At 43.7% G+C, this 17,916-nt stretch overlaps 1 protein-coding gene across 2 annotated transcripts in view; it reads left to right on the top strand.

Annotated features, from left to right (window-relative positions):
• Positions 1 to 17,916, top strand: part of LOC117899419 (partitioning defective 3 homolog) — a 38,988-nt gene that overhangs the window by 9,214 nt on the left and 11,858 nt on the right. The window lies entirely within an intron of this gene.

Below are 17,916 nucleotides of genomic sequence, written 5' to 3'. Positions count from 1 at the left end.
GCCAAGAAGGAGGCGGGAGAGGTGGAACTCTGGTGTGGCTTTGGCGGCTTTGGTTTTTACATTCTTGTTGTTTGTGCTGCATACCCTGTAGTTGTGGCGTGTGAAAGAGTTTATCTATTGAGTAGCTGCTCCATGCATTTCTGATACATAAGATTAAATAATAGATAAAAGGACTTTATTACTGGGTAGCCATTAGTCGAATGGTTGGTTACTGGACATTTCTCAGACGATTTTCGTAGGCGCTGCACGTGCAAGCTTTTGAATCAGAAAAATGTATGAGAAACAACACAAGCAGAGGCACAACACAGAGAGAACCGCAGCGTTAATCCTCTCTCCCACTCTGTCTCTCTCTCTAACCCGCATGTGGTTGCCACGCCTAAGAAATTGCGCATTTTGCCGTGTGCTGCCTGCCTTCTTCTTATTCCCACTTCACACACCCCTCTGTGCGCTTAATTAATTAAATAATTTGCGGCGGGGGCGATGATCTCTCCATCTCGTTCTCTCTTTTTGCATTCCATGTGGTTGAGCTCGCGCTCTCCAAATGGTCTTGCTCTCTCTCTCTCTCTGCTCTCACCACAGTCTCTCTTGTGCTTACAAAAGACTGAGGCGACAAACTTGGCAAATGGCGGACGACGGTGTTCCAATTGAGCGCGTGTTTGATTTGTGTGCACCCACATGCCCCAACAACAACAACAGCAATTGCTTTGGCCTTGAAATTTCAAAAACAACTACAACTAAATGCCCTTCTTTTGTCGACGGTATCCCTTGTGACATTTCTTTGAATGTTGAGAGATTGTACAAAGGGGAACTTCTTATGGGTTCAGCAGTAAACGAAAATATTTGTACAAACATTTGGGAGACCAATTGGTTCAATCAATAAGAGAGATTTTTCAACACGCTTTCGGTTCGGTTTGTGATTAGTTAACAAATTCGGTCGGACGTTCGGTCCACAGACAAACAATTTCCATAGTCCACTTTTCTTCTCTCTCTCTGTCTCTTTCTGTGTTTCTCTTGCCGTTCAGGCATTATTTATTGCTTAAATGTCACCAAAGACTTTCCATTTATTTCATTTCCTCCGCTTCTCTGTTGTAACCATTTTTGGGCTTTTAATTTCACTTCCATGAACAATAAACAACAAACAATTTATTTCTATATAAAAAACAGCTTGTCATAGTTCTGCTGAGGCTTGTTTTCTTTGTTCATTATTTGGGTTGTATTTTATTTTCTTTTTTTTGCTTATTTGATAAGTGTTATTTCTTGATTTTGTTGCCGTGTTGTTTGTTTTTAATTTAATGAACTTACGACATCCCCAGGGTCATCGGTTTGCGGTTCAGGGATTTAGGTGTCCAGGGTCTGCGTGTTTCAAGAAGTAACATAGAAATTTAAGCTTTTTTGCACTTTTTTCTATACAAAAAAAAAACGTACACAAATTCTTAGACATTTTTCTGCACAAAATAGCGATTTCCTGGTTCCTGATTTTGCGGTTGGTGCTCTTGCGGGCAGCCGTAGCCGTAGAGGAGAGGTCGCAACTCGTAATCCAGCCCATAAACGGCGGACATTTTATGATCCCAGGGTAGAGAAGATTTCCGTGCCCATGCCCATAAACTTCCCTTCCACTCTCGTAATTTCTTTTTAATGTGCTGTCGCCAGAGACATTGAGGGAATTTCCTAGAATTGGAAAATGTTGACCTGATGCAGCGCTGGTTAGGGAGGGGCATTCTCTTTCGGTACCTTTCGGAGCTCTCCCCCACGCGTCACTTGTCGACTGGGAAGAGAGTGCTGGGATGCGGTGCGTTAGTGCGTACAAAGGAATATGATATGGAATATGGAATAGAAAGGGTTATTGTTGTGCGTGTGTTGTGTATTCTTTGTAGTACAGTACACTATGCCACACAGCAGTACTCCTCAAGTGTCATTTAGCATGAAATCGCGAGATCCTTTTGTTTGTTGTTTTTGTCGTCTCTCTCTCTTTCTGAACTGCTCTTCTTGGCTCGTATCTTTGTTTTTCTTCATTTTGTGCAGATGAAAGGAAGCTTTCATTTAACGCTTTCTACTGAACTACAGTGGGACAAATATAGAATGGATGTGCAAGTGGAAAGCTGATAGTTGGCCGAATCTAATCTGTTCATGCAGATCTCTCTCTAAACAAAAAACACAACACTCTTATTAACATTATTTTTATTTGAAAATGTATATTAAATATGAGTTTCCACTGTACCCCTTCCATCCGATCACAGTTGCCGTGTGTTTGTGTGTGTGTGTCATGCGACATTCATGTAAATCTTCTGCCCCCCGCGAGTTCTTGATGTCGTCTTGGGTCTTTCAATTCCGCAAACAATAAATTATATTGTTTTGGATACCTGTGTGGCTGTCTCTCTGGCACACACACAGACACACACGCACACGCTGTGCGTTGCCTGCCTGCCTTCTTCTTCTTATTCTTCTTGGATCTTTGCTTTTTGTTCTGCTGCTGCCCGTGGCTCTCTGCTTGGTTCTTGCTCTCCCCCACCAACAGCAGCAGCAATGTACATAGGGATCACTGAAAGAGAAAGAGAGAGAGAGGAATTCCCCAAAAGGGGAATTCAGTTACCAATGCACCGTTTATTGTTGGGTTTTATCTCTTTGTTTGCTCGTTGGTCTCGAAGGGGGTTGGCATCCCACACAAAAAGAGAGACGGGGGGAAATGGCAGCTCACTTACTCACTTGATTGATTGATTGATTGATTGAGTGATGCTGCGACTCCAGCTACAGCTACAACTACAGCTCTCAGCTCTCAGCCTCAGCTGTGGCTTGTTTGCCTTGAAAAGCACATCGAAATGCGTTTCCGTTGTATTGTCATCTCTCGCTCTTGCCACCTCTCTCTCTCTCTCTCTCTTTAGCTCTCTTCAATCTCGGTCGCGCGATGCTTTTGCATAACTCAATAATTGGACAGCGAAGCTTTTTGTAATGAACTTTTGTTGACCTGCCGCGGCCTGACCCCCCCTGCCCTTAGCTGTGGAAGCGGCATTGCGGAAATTCACACACATTAAAAAACAAAACACAAAATAAAAACAAGAAAATGGCGCTTGCGCAATATCCGATTCGATTTTCGTTGTTTTGTTTTTTTTCTGTTTCGTTTAGCTTTTTATTCGTCGTGATAGTGGGACACCCTTTAATTGTGGCCGTAGGTCTCTAGGTCTCCCAGTCTCTGCTTTTATCTACTATGGGATAGAATACAGCTGCTCCAATAAGAGGAGCAAGGAGTGTGTAAGGAGCATCTCCTAGTGGAGCTACTCCACACTATAGTGGAGGATTCCCTCCGCCATGGAAGACGACGACTAATCTGCTTTGCCAATTGAGACATTTTGTAGTTGAGTAGCCGTAGAGTGGAGTGTGGCACGAGAGCGAGCTATTTGTTTCTTTGAAGTTTTTGTGTTGTTGTCTGTCTCTGGGTCACCTTTTTGGTCGGATTTGTTACGTTGGCGCTAAATGACTTGCCCAAAAAGCGACGAAAAACGAACGACGAATGAATGGGAATGAATGAAAATGAAAAGCGAATTGAATGGCCGACAAATAGTGCCGAATCATTAGTGCCACAGGACATGAATGCCATCCAGGAATGTGGGCATGAAATCTGCCACTTGTCCCCAGGATCCTCTTCCCTCTGCGGCTGCTCCGCTGCTATCCAGAATATGTATTAATATTCAGAGCAAGTCGATCCATAAATAACGCCAGAGACGACACATGACATTCCCTCTAAAATGTCAAGGGAGGGGTTTGGCCATGGGTTGGGCTCTCCTCTCCTCCTTCCCCTCCTCCGCAACCACACTTAAGCCCTCTAATCCAGATCCTCCTTCTGCTGCCACTGGCAATTCCGCTCACGTTTCCCTTTGCGGACTGCGTGTCAAATCAAAGTGCCGTGCCCCAAGAGTGCAGCCGGGGAGGGGGAGCTGCAACTCCCATGATTACGGGGCAGGCAGCCGCCCCACCCGCAACACACGATGGCAGCAACAGCAACAACAGCAAAAAAAAAAGCGAGTCACGAGCCACCGACTTAAGCCGCTTGTAATTGATCGTGTCTTTGACATTAGAAAAACATTTTTCTTTCTTTTTTTTGTTGTCTCTCTTTCTGTCGCACAACTCCCCCCCGCCCCTTTCGCTGTCTCTGCGGCTGCCGCTTTTTGTGGCAAGACAAAAGAGGAGCAGACCCCAGACATGACGCCAACTGGTGCACGGTGGCTAATAAAGCGCACGCAGTGGCAGTGGCAGCAACAGCCACAGCCACAGCAAATCCACTTAAGAGAGGAGGGGTGATGGAGGGAGAGAAGCCACACAAGGGGAGAGATTCAGCGAGTGTCAAATGAAATGAGACGTGGAAGAGAAGTCAGAGCAAGATGTGGGGGAGAGAATTAAGGGGAATGCCTCATAGCAGGAACAGGAGAAGGAGTGCAGGGGAGGGTAATGCAACAAGTTGGTGTGGGGGAGGTGGTGTGGGGGGCAATGCTCCCAATGCATGACGCTTACATTTCCCTCACCTCCTTGCATGAAGTCCCAGAAATGTTTGCCAGCCAAAGCTTTATTTTTATTTTTTTGTTTGATTCCGTTTGAATAATGCCGTTGCTTACGGTAGAGGAGGCGTCTGGAAGGGGAGGAGAAATATTTGAGAAACCATAGGAAAATATGTGCATAGAAAGATTAAAATTGTTAGTTCTCGATTCCCGAATTTCCCGCCGCGTTCTGGCGCCCTAAATATTATAATAATCAATATAAAGATTCATAAAACACATACAATTAAGTAGAACAAATCTATTTTGTTATCTATAGTGGAATACTTAACCTAGTTATTGTTATTATTTTGTTGTACTAATATCAGAAAGTATCGGCGGGTATGTACGCATTTATTGATTGAAGAAAATTGGGTTACCCGCCGCGATATGTTGCCGAAGGTGCGGGGGTACACGTGTGCCTCACAAATATTGTGCTCTACTTTGCCCCAAGCCTACCCCAAAAATACCCAAAACCACAACGAAATTCTAATCACAAGCAACTAAAATGAATTTTTCTTTTCATTTTCCATTTGCAGGTAAGCGAAAGGAACGCAAAGCAACCACCAGAGATAAGAGCTAATTGAATGGAGTGAAGGCAAGAGAGTGTACAATGAAGCGATACTAGAACTAGAATTGGTTGTTAATAAATTGGTGGGGTAAGTTAAGAAGGCATGCCACAGATGACCCAGTTGAACGACCGGGGGGTGGAGAGGACAACGCTGACAACGGCCACGACAACAACAATTGACAAATGAAATGCAAACCGAGAGCCGACACATGCCATGGGTGCAGTGAATCGTGATGTGGCTGTGGCAGTGGCAGTGGCACTATGGCTAGCTGCTCAGAATGCAGAGATTCCAGTTTGAATCCATTGAGGGTGGGGTGGAGAGACGCGGCATATCTTATCAATCGATGGGATGTGCTGGTGTGCTGTGTTGCAACAAACGACAAAAATAGGGCGACCGACCGTAGGGCCACAAATGCTAAAAACTAATCAATTATTTATGTCGATGGCGATGAGGCAGGCACAACACATATAAAAACAACAAAACAACAAAAGCACCCCTCGCAGTTCCGCCCCACGCACGGAACAAAAACAAAAGATAAGCCAGGGAAATTTGTCAAGCAAGTGCCGCCATCTACACAATTTAAACCTCATACAAGACGGCACACACGGCGCTAGGTGGCGCTCTGAAGCTTACTAGCCTAGATGCGCAGATGGCGCCAGCCACTGGTTGAAGAATTGCATTTGAGATTCAAAGAAAACACGTTTCTTTCCGTAAGAGAAACTATTAATACTAGTGTTTAAAACAAAGGAAATCAAAGTTTAAACAAATTATAATTCTTTTCATACAGATATTGGCCTTAAGAAATCACAGTTTTAGATTCATAGAATCTGTAAATACAGTTTTACATTACCCGAGCATAGCGTTCATCTACTTATCAACAGAGGGCGCTATTGTGTCATTGCCGCTGAACTTGCCAGATGGCGTCAGATGGACTGGAGTTTAATTAAAGAGAAAGAAAGAGAGAGTTAGTTGGTTTATTGCAGAGAAGACAGGGAGAGCGAAATATACCTAGGGAGTGATGGCTGTGTTGTGACCTTGAGGTCAACGAAGCGCAAACGAACATGGCCCACGTGGTGGGTAATGCCAAACCAAGCGGAGCAAGTGCATCCTCCAGCTGCCACGCCCCACCACCCTTACGTTTGAAGCGAACAAAGAAATTGTTTCAATCGAGAGAGATAGAGAGACCGAGAGAGAGTGCACAAATGAGCAGAAGAGAACAGACGGATCACAAGAAACGGAACCGAACCCACAAATCAAAACAAAAACCCATCGAAAATTAGGTGAAATGGTGAACGAACTTCACACAGATTCATTTACATGCATGTGTGTGTGTAAACATATGTCTAAGTGTGTGTCTTCTATTGTTTTAAGCTCAGCCTAACTAAAGAAAACGAGCGAGAGAGGTGCGGAAACAATGGACCAGTCAAGCAGCTCTTCGACTTGGGACACGCAAGAATCTCGAAAAGTTGCAAACGTAATGTAAGACGAGACAAACACCCTACTTAACATTTATTATTCCCGCTTCATATAGTTTCTGGAACACCTGTTGCTGCACGATTTTACAGGGTATTAAAAACGAGACCAGCTGTTAGCTGTTGTGGCGGCACTCCAGAGATGGAGAGCAGAAGATACTTTAGATAATGAAGCGACGACAAAGAGCATTTTCAGTTGGTTTTTTCTAATGGAATCAGGTGGAGGGTGGGAATGTTAAATGGGAATGGTTAATGGGAATGGTTAATGGGAATGGGAATAGGTGGTGGTATGAACCCTCCTCCAACCCATCGTGCATGCTCCCATCATGGGCTACTGCTGCTGCTGCTGCCAATTGCTCATTAGTGGCGTGCTCTCCTTTCGGCCGATGACAAAGCGATTTTGGCTATTGTTGCTAATGCCCCGACGGATGTTTTTTTGGTCGCTCTACAGTTGGAGAGCCATAGGAGACGACCCAAAGAGAAAGAGAAGAATGTCTGAACGAAACCAACTAATGAATGAATGGAGAGAAGAGCCGCGAAAGGTGAAGATTTAATTACAATTGGGGAAAATCATCTTGATGGCTCAATTAAGTTAAGCTTTTGATTGATGTGAGATGTGATTGAGTGTTTGAGTGCTTGAATTAAATGCCATTAGAATTGAAAAACAATTTTTTAAAAGAAAACAGAAAAACGAAACGCAACGCAACACCGAAAATAGCATTTAAAATCAGCTTGGACATTTATTTTTGCTTAAATAATTACCCTTGACATTCTTTGAGCATTTTAAAAGATTATCAGCTTATGTGGTTAAACATGGACGCCAATTACAAGTACACGTATGGAAATAGAGCCATACCATTACAATGGTATGGGTAAAATGGGTAGAAAACTTGAGCCATGAGTCGCTATATCTTTCATGTTATTACCAACCACGAATCAAAAATTCTGCGCTGCAGATTCGGTGTAAAAATTATAAAAGTGCAAAAGGTAGCCAAATTGCGGTTTTCTAATTTTTAAAATTTGTTATTTTATACTCATTTATGCAAAGTACACTAATGCTCCGTGTTGCTGCCTCGCTCATCTCTCGCCACGAGCTGTCTCTCTCTTTCTCTCTCTCTCCGAGTGATCAACAAATACAATAAATAGAGTGCCACAACTATAGTCACAAATTGTTGCATACTCTATGGTTGTTGTTGCTATTGTTGCTGGTTGGTTTTCTCTCATTAATTATGCTGTGCCAGAGCATTGTGGAGTTTTACTTTGTATTTTCTTTTTTTTTTCGCTCTGCTGCTGGAAAAGGAAGCGCTTTCCAGTTCGTTTAATTTCATTGCGGAGAGAATTTTCTGCGCGCACACAAAAAAACAACTGACCAATAAGCAACAACAACATCAACTATTGCCAGAATGCACTAGGAAGGCCGGCCAATCCCATTGTTGGGAAAAAGGAAACTGTTAATGATGATGATTACCATCGTCATTATCATTATCAGCACCGTCTCCGCCTTGCGTCGTCGTCGTCAATCGTTCTTGGCATTTTTTCCTAGCAAAGTACACTTCCAGCAACAATCAGCAAAAACAACCACAGCCCACAATAGCAACAACAACAACAGAAACAAGCAACAACAATGGCAGCGACGACGTCCTGTCGTCGATTTTGCTATTCTTCTTCCTTCTTCAGCTCCTCCTTCTGTGCCACTCAACATAAATTTGCATTCTATGGTAGTGAAGAATGTGAAGGGTATACACAGCAGTGATGCGATTTGTACATGCCGGAAATGAATGGAAAAATATACACAACCAGGGCAGAATAATTGGTTCATATATTCGATTCGTTTCACTACATAAATCCACAAAAATCAGATTTATCTGATGTGCAATTTGTATTTATTTCACTTGGCAGTTTATAATTATTATTTGCCTTCGCTTTAGTAGAGAGGGTATCCATGTTTCGTGGCGCTTTTTATTGCTGCCAGCTGTTTTCTGTTTGTTGTTGCAATTGTTTTTGCATTGGTTGCATCCCATCCCCATCCCCTTTTCCTGCTACTTCTGCCGCTTCTGCTGTTTTTTTTTGCGCTTTTAAGTTTGCGTTCCGCTTGAAAAAGTTCTGTTTCTGCGCTGCCCATATGCTGTTGTTGTTGCTATCGTTTGTTGTTGGTCACTTGCCCAGTTTGAGAGCCACTTGCCTGAGCCGGAGAGTAACTTCCTCGACTCTGCTGCTTGCTGCTTGTCTCTCTCTCTTTCACCCACCTGTCGACTGCGATCGTTGCGTTGTTGTAGCGCGCATGAAGAAATTAAACAAGGTGGTCTCGTCGCTTGCCGAACCGTCGGCCTTCGGTCAATTATTTTTCAGTGCGTGCATGCTTGTTGACGGCGCAGGAAACAATTGCTATTCAAATTTTGCAGCAAAAAAATTAGAAATTAAAAATCTACTAAAGCAAACCACTACCTTTAAGTAGTAACTTGTTGGGAAATCATTCCACTCTCTTTCTTTTCTATAAGCCCCATGCAATCTTAGGGTTGATCAGCACACTCTATTGCCGTTTTACTCACACTTACTAGGCAGAACCCTCCTACTCGCCTTTATAAACAGCATTGATTGTTGACTACTTTTTGCCGACGAGACCACCTCGTATAATTCCATCATGGTAGCGCGCTCGGGCGCTTGCTGGCTCGACTCTGCTCTCACTGTGTGGGATTTACAGTTCATTTCAAAAGCCCGCCATGCGACGTCGTCGGTCGGCCGCAGCGTCGCTTGTCCGTGTTCGTGGCCCGTTGCACGTTTATGCAATTCTTTGGTTTTAACGGTTGGATTTCTGAAATTCAAACTAAACGAATAAGCGAAAAAGAAAATACACAACTTATGTAGAAATTTTCTGTCATGCCAAGAAAAGTGCGCGTTTGTTGTTGTCATTTGTTTTTTTGGTACTATGTACAAATGTGCATCGTTTGTTGTTTTTTTTTGTTGGTGCCAAGAATGTGTTTTCTTGTGTGATTTCGTTTTTGGCTGTCAAGGCTGCGGTCAAGGAAATGCATTGCTTTAACAGTTTTATGGTCACTCTTCTGAATGAGAGAACAAAAGAGAGTGCACACACGCACACGGTGGTGGTGGTGTGCGTGTTCTATGCAGATTAAATTGCAGATAACGCCAGGGCCAATTTTTATTTGTTTGTATTTGCATGTGAGAGGCAAACACTTGTTGCTGTTCTTCTCTCTGTCTCTGCCTGTATTTTTCATTGTTTTTGTTAGGGGTGATTCTATGCGCTGTTGCTTCTTTTTGTTTTGCTGCGTTTGCTGCTTAGTTTCCCATGACGACGCCGACGCCGACGCGGACCTGCTGTTGCTGCTGCTTCTGCTGCAGGAAATGTCTTGACAGGCACACACACACAGGCGGAGAGGGAGAGACAGACTTATTCCCACAGCTCTGGCAAAGAGGGAAGAATGAGGAATAGAGTCGAGAAAGGAGAAGGAGTAACCCACAAGAAGTAGAAGAAGAATTGTTGTTGCATTTATATCTGACTTATCTTCTGGTGCCTGTCTCTGTCCCTTCTAATTAAGAGTCGCAGCCCTGCAGCTAATAAATCCATTTGGGTTTCCTGTTACCATGGACGGGGGCGGGATCCTAGATAAGAAGGGAGGGGCTAGGTATGTATCTGCCATGGCTGGGAAAAGGGAAGGGGAATTGATTGATTGGAACATTCTCTACCTAGGCAAAGTGATTATTTTTTTAACTTTGATCTTCGCGGTGCATCTATTAGAAGCATCTGAAAGCCATCTTAAATCGCCCTTGGATCTCCGCTGTAATTTTCATGTCCTATTTATTTGTAGGTGCGAGTTTCATAGAGGTTTTCCCTATGTTTTCCCCCATGTAGCTCTGGTACCCAATTCTTAAGCCTCCTCCGTCATGTCAGCCTTGATTCTGCTGTCGACGTCGGCGACTTTCACTTGAAAGGAATGCAACATGCAACACGCAAGCCAGCACCCCCTGAACCAGAAACAGAACCAGAAACAGAAACAGAACCAGAACCAGAGGGGGCTGCTCTACCAGTTGCACCTGAAGCTGTTAAGCTGAAGTGGAAGCAGTCTCTTTGGCGCGGTTCTTGTTCTGGCATTTGCAGCTCTCTGCGCTCTCTCTACGCTGTTGTTGGCCTTCACTCGCATATTTTGCCATCGATCTGTTGCTCGCTGTGACCTAGTGGGGTGTCCTATCGTTATTTTTCTCTAATTTTGGCTGAGATTTCTCTCTGCTCCGTGCTCGGTTCTCTGTTTATTTTCGCCCGTCGCCCGTTGTTGACTTTAATCTTATCGTCCTTTGCAGATAAAATAGCTTTCTGGTTACGGTTGCGGTCTGCGGCTACGGTTACGCTTTGTTTGTGTCTAAATTTGATAAAATATTTGCACCAGCAGTCAGCCAGGCACGAGTGTGTTTTTGTTAGTATTTTCTTTTTATTTTGATTGGTATTTGTGGGTGGGGTCGGGCGTTGTCGCTTGTGGTTTTTCCGCCCTATCTGAAGGCCGCAATCGGTAAAGCGGATTAGGTTTAATTTCCTGCGAATGTGATATGAATACTAACTGAATTAATGTGGGTACCATTCGGACCTGCAAAAATAAAATACAAATAATTTTAAGAAAAAAATGTGAAAATGAAACAGGAAAATTTATTGGAAACTGCCATTTTCCTCTTCTTTCAAACGAGAGACCGAGTCGCAGGGAGAAATAGAGAGAAACAAAGCATAAATACCAATAAATCCATGGTACGATCATTATCAACAAAAAAACCAATACCAAAATAAAAACAGAAACGAAACAAATACAGAAAAAACCAAACGAAATGAACAGTTAAATGCCGGCTTGTCTCAAACGACGATTATTCTTCCCTTTTTCTGTCTCTCTCAGTCTGTTGCTCTCCTTAGTCGTTGGCTAAACAACCGCAATCTCGTGCACCTCAAAGTGTCACCAAAGTAGCCAGCCCTCCCCCCAACCCACCCATCAACCTGCTGCTGCTGCTGCTGCTGCTGTAAACTTGTTTTCCGCGCACACAGAAGGCAAAGACCAGACAAGACGGGCAGAGCCAGCGGACAGTGCGGGGCAGTGCTGGACAGTGAGTGAAAGTGACAGTGAACTCAATTGACCTGAAACGAATGCGAATGCGAATACGAAACGAATGCGTTGAAGTTGCGCTGCGTTGTGCGGCGGCAGCGCACGTGTTGCAAGCTCTCTCACTCACTCTCTCACTGCATCTCTTTTGAAATCTTCACCTCCCACCTGACCCATTCAGATTGGTACATGAAGGTACCCTGGAGATCTCTGTTAGTTCCGAAACATTAACCCACCAGAGCAGCTCCCATTTGGCCCTGTCTCTCTCTGGCTTTTACTTTTCCGCCAAAACTTCTGCAAGGGATCTCCCACTCTCCCACTCTCTCTCTCTCTCTCTCCTCTTTCGCTGTCTCCCTGCACGCATTTCACGTGCAATTAAGCTCAATGGCCGTTTAAATCAATTAAAAATCTGTGTTACTCAATCACCACAACTCATTCACCGAAAAAAGCCTGCCTCTGCTCGTGCCCTGCGCACCCTCCCCGTGCATCGTGGCTTTGATTGAGGTTCAATCAACTTTTTGGCTGTCAAGACGCAAACCGGTTTAGTTTTTGGGCTTTCCGGCTTGCGGCCTCCCCTGTCCTCCTCCTTTTGTTGCTTTTTTTTTGGCAATTACGAAAGAAAAAACGGAAACGAATGCTCTGGCAGCCGAAACTTGCAGATACTCTTGCAGAGATGCAGAGATCTTTCGTTTGGGCAGGGTCTTTAATTCGTTGGAAATAGTTTATTCTCTGGTTACTGCCTCTCCGGAGGAACATGTTGCTCAAATCAGACTGTAGCATCCATTTGAAGGCTCAAGAAATTGCACAAAAATATTTGTTACTTATCCTACAATTGATATTGTCTTTGGCAGGGTATAAGTAGATATACATATAATCAGCTCGTAATGACTAGAGTACTCAGAGTGTATTCATTCACTGCTTGATTCATTGTATTCACTTTGCGTGCGCCACAGTGGCCTCCGTACAGTGTACAGTGTACATACAATAAGTGCAGTTTACGAGCTCTCCACAGCTCCGCGATGATCGGGGGAAAAGATGAGAAAGTTTTTCTCCCCTCTGGCGGCAGCAATTAATTTTTGGAATACGTAACAAACGCAGAAGGAAAAGCAAAAGCCAACAAACATTAAGTAAACAATTGAAAAGAGTCGCTGAGGGAGCGGGGGGAGAGAGCGAGTCCAAATGTCGGCAAAAAGTTTGCCCTGCCCGCCCTCGTTTCCCCATAATTTGTCAAGAAGCTGTCAAGTGCAGTTAGAGCTTACAGATATGCGTGAGACTCAATCAGGGGGAGCTAAAGAAAGTAAATAAAAGAAAATAGATATACATTTGTACATATTACGAGTACTCAGCAGCTTCAAACTGTTCTCCCAATAGCCAAAAAACTGTTTGCCAATGCTTCTCCAATGCTTCCCAAACTCCTTTGCTTTGTGCGTAATTACAGCTCGAAGAGAACTACTCCGAGTAGAACAACCGTACGATAATTAGCCAAAAAGCCAAGAGAAAAACAAAGCCAGATTGCAGGCAGAACAAAAAACAAAAGCAAAAGTTGATGAGCCGCAAGTAGAGCTGCGGTGTGGTGGCAAGGTGGCACGGTGGCGTTTGTTGTTGCTTGGGTTGGGTGGCAAGTTCGTTTCATTTGCTGCCTTTGATGGGTGTTAAAGGTCTACATGAAAGCGGTGTGTTTTGTGTAATTATGTGGGGAGGGCTTTCTTTGGCCATCAACCTGGAATGGAACTACGATTATTGCAGCAGTTGACAGGGGCTGGGGCAGGGGCACGGTGCAGTGAGTCGCTTAAGCACTTTTTATTGGATTTTCTCTTTTTTTTTTGTGCTCTTGTGAAATATTTGCTCGATTTTGTACAGAGAGTCTTCGCCAGTCCCATTGTTCAGCGCCCATCCACACATATGGGAAACTTCTCTAATGACATTTACCTGCACGTAAAGCGCTGATTCCCCTCCCATATCTATGCAATAGATATCGGCATCGAATCGTTTATCCATCGCATTGATAATAATTAAAGTGCTTAACGTGATTGTTGTGGGAGTGGGCAAGGAGGATAAAAGGCGACAGGCACACACATCTAGACACTCGACACTCGGATGATGACTCGAAACACTCGATTATTGGACATTAGAAAGCGTTCCAATTGACATTAATAGCCTTAAATGGCTCTGCATCTGTGACTGCATTTTCACTTTGGTTTTCCACCGACATTCTGCTGCGGCTGCGGCTGCGGCTGCCGGCTGTTTTCTTTTTTCTCTATGTATCTCTTGTTGACCATCTGTTGCCCTTAGCTTCTGTCCTCCCCCCACGCACACTCAACGTGTTTTTTGCAGCTGATTCCACAGACAAAGATCAACATTTCATTGGCCAAAAACAGACATTATCAATGGTTGTTGTTCCTACTGCTGCTGCTGCTGCTGCTGCTGCTGTTTGTTCAATTAGTTGCTAATTATTTGTGTAAATTGTTGGCATGCTCTTATTTTCCACCTTCTTTGCGTTAACGTTAATCACATGCAAAAAAAACAACTGCCATGGGGTTGGGGAAAAAGAGCGAGGAGGCGGGTATAGATTTTTCGAATGCCGAATGCCTCTCTCCTTTCACTTCTCACGGTTGCCCTCAGACGCGTGTCTACCGATAGAGAAAGAGAGGTAGAGACGGAGCAATGTTGTGCACACGCAAGTTTCGTGGATACATATTTGATTAACCTTTTCTTTTATATTTTATGTTTTACAGTCTACGGACATTATGCGGGTTTTTTCTCATTAGATGCAAAATTAAACGATTTTTTAGGGGTTTTTTGTTTTGTTTTGTTAAGGATTCAGCAGCAGATGTTGCTTTAAGTGAAAAATATTCCAAGAATTTGCTCCGAACTTAAACGATTTCTTTCTGGATGATTTGAGTAGTTTTTAGTTACGTTTTTAGCGATGGGCCGCTTGCTTATGGGAACTTAGTAAGCGAAGTCATAGTTCCACTCACCTGTGAACCTGTCCGTGAACTAATTCCGTCAATACATTTTATTTATTATTTCATTTTTTTTAAAATTTATTTTATTTTGATTTTCTTAGAATTTCTTTTATGCGCATTTTGTACGTTATCCGCGCAGGCGCGCACGGCCATCTTTTGTGCTTGTTGCCGTCTAACAATAATGTTTTTCAAATCAACAATGTACCACGCCTCCTCCCCCGCCCCACTAGCCCAACAGCGGCGGAGATTGTTGCACATTGTAGGCGGCTCTGCCCGCTCCATGCAATGTTTCTCCTTTTGCCACACTCCGTCCGTGGCATGCAACATGTAATTTGGCCTTTCTTTCCACCATTCCACCCTGCGCATGCTGTATGCACATTTCTGTGGCACGTTTGTGGCACTAGTCGCATTCCTCGCTCCCTTTCTCTCTGTCCCTCTTCCCCCTCCTATTGGAACCTCACGGCATCTCGTGGGTTGTTAAAGGCCGCCTGATTGCAAATTATGGCCAACCTCCGCTGTGTGTCGGAAAGCGGGGAAAAGCAGCTCCCAGGGCACACCACAAAGGAATCTCCAACTACATCTCCTCCTCCTTCTCCTTCTCCATCTCCATCTCCATCTCCTTCTATTCCTACTCGTACTCCTAGGTCTGGCAGCATCGTTTTGGGGGGGCGTGTCTCTCGAAAAGCTCTTTTCATATGGGATCCCATTTTATGCTAATTTACGAGTACTTTTCTTCCGCAGTGTGTATCTGTGTGTGTGGCGGTTTTTTAATTAATTTTTGTCCAAAAAGATCGGGGCTGGGGCTGGGGCTGGCTGCTCCTCGCATTAAATGCGATTAATATGCATGCGATAGGCTACGATAGCTGCTTGGATTTGGATTTAGAAACAGTTTTCGTAGGGTAATTTCAATGCAAGGAAGCATTTGTCATTTCTCATTTCATTTAATTCCACAATATTCCACAATTATTGCCACAAAGGAATTCCATTGAGCCTCCCTGTATACGCCACTAATTAGTGTTATAAGTGAATGAATGAATGAATGAATGAATCAATCAATCAATTAATGCCTCGTGCTGTTGCACTTTTTTCCACTCTCTCTGCATCGCTCTACACCGTTTTTCGCTCTCTTTTGCCTTTGGATTGACCTTCAAAATGTGTGGATTCTATCATTTCCATGTTTATTCGATTATTCCTGACATCCACTTGTTTCCACCTAGAAATTAACTTCGTTCCATATGTGAATGTTATTTTCGGCTTAATCAAATATTGAACTGCCCTTAAAAATTGTTTATTTCTGTTTTATTTGCACCATTTTTTGGGTGTACATTTTCTGCTCTCTTTTTATTTTCGTTGCTGCTATCTTGTGGGAGAGTCTTGAGTCTCTAGTAAATAAATCGCACTCGCTTCTCGTCTCTCAGTCAGTGTCTGTCCGTGTGGCTCTGAAGGGGATTTGGATTGCGTTCGGGATGGTCGACGCTCGTCCGCTTGCTCTCTCCCTCGCTCCCTCGCTGACTGCTTGCTCTGTCGCTTGTTGTCATGCCTCAGCGGTTTGCTGGCGCTTCAAAATTGTCTGCCTATTGTTGTTGCCTCGAAACCACTCCAGCCCCCACTTCCCCTGAACGTTGTATGTTTATTACAGGTGTGTCTACAGGTACTGTAGCTCTGTGCACTGCTCACACGGGCAGGCGTCGTCGTCGCTCAGGTGCATAATCAAATGAAAACTTTTTGTGCGAAATGAGTTCAGCTTTGTTGCCTGCCTGGCTGCCTGGCTGCCTGTCTGCCTGTCTGCCACTTGTGCTGCTGTAACTGCCTTTCTGTGTACGTTTGTCAGTTGATTTACATCTGTGTACACTCGCACCACTCGCACACTCCACTCTACTCTGCAAAGCATATTTCGTTTTAATTTTATAAAAATCAACTTGAGAGTTACATTTGGAGGCGACAACGAAGTGGCTACACACTGCAACAGCTAAAGTGGTCACCATTTCACTTCAAAATGGTTTTGAAATTGCATTCTGTTTGTTTTTGGTAATAATTTACTTTGTTCTTGAATATTCTTGGGCAGCCAGGGAAGCAGGGGCATGTCCCATAGTCATATTCACTCTCCTTCTGTAAGGGTACATGCAAACATATGCCACATGCCACCGACATGCACCCGACATATCTCTTGTAATTTTATGCAAACAAAAAAATAAAATAAAAATTCAATCAAAATATTGTACATACATTTTTGTTTTGTGGCCATGCAACGAGCGTGTAGCAAGCCGGAATAATCACCAGCAAAAGTGCAGTTGGCTTATGGAGTGTTAAAGGTTCTAGAACCACTGAACCGGTTGCCTATTCATGCCGAGATTATGAAAATAGTGCACCAAATTGCAAATGCCTTTTCCGTAGAACATATCTTTCTGCATGTGTGCATAACTGTTGATTACACTGGACTGGACAGCACAGATCAGACCATTCACTTGTTGCTGCAAGTATTTGTGTGGCATTGACGTGTCTTGTCTATTGGCTTTAAGATAACTTAATCAGAATATGCTTCACATATTCTTCCCAGCGATTCTTTAATTGTTGTTCCTAATTTTGTTGGTTTTTGATGGTTTCTGCTTATTCTAGGGCATTCTCTTTGGCAAAATTCGCTTGTGCGTGTCGAGTAGATTCGGGAAAAATGCTGCTGCAGCCATGGGCGACGATGCGTTAGTTCGGCAATGAGGATTGTTTGTTTTTTGTGGAATTCTTTTCATTGTATTGAAGGAAAAAAGATGAAGAGAGAAATGATCTCGATATCTAAGCCCCTGCAGCAACTGCGACTGGAATTCAAACAATGCAAGAGAAAAACACAGAGACAGACAGAGAGACAAAATGTGCTGATAAAGTGCTTTTGCTGACTGACATCCCAATGCCGTGTTCTTGGTGGCAGAAGTTTCCGTGTGTGCGACTGCATTTGCCTTGGAGCGGAAAGAGCAGAGCGGGCGGCGTAAGCAGTCGAAATTGATAAGCGACTCTCTTGGCATTGCATCATCGATAAGAAAAAGTCAACAACAAACGATAAGCGACACAAAAGAGTGACTAAAAAGAAAGATAGAGACAGCGACAGAGACAGAGCAAGTGAGAGGGAGTGATTCATAACGAAGTTTGTTCGACACCTTTGCAGGGAAACCCAACGGTGAAAAGTTCCTCTTTCAATGCAGCCCAAATCATTCATCCTACAACGTCATGACATCAGTAGAAACGAACCAATTGTGAGAATCGAACGCGAATTTGTGACAAAAACTAAAACAATAACAAAA

This window comes from Drosophila subobscura, chromosome A (genome assembly GCF_008121235.1).
Source record: "Drosophila subobscura isolate 14011-0131.10 chromosome A, UCBerk_Dsub_1.0, whole genome shotgun sequence".
In the NCBI taxonomy this organism is placed as follows: domain Eukaryota; kingdom Metazoa; phylum Arthropoda; class Insecta; order Diptera; family Drosophilidae; genus Drosophila; species Drosophila subobscura.
This window is presented reverse-complemented; position numbering and strand designations above follow the sequence as displayed.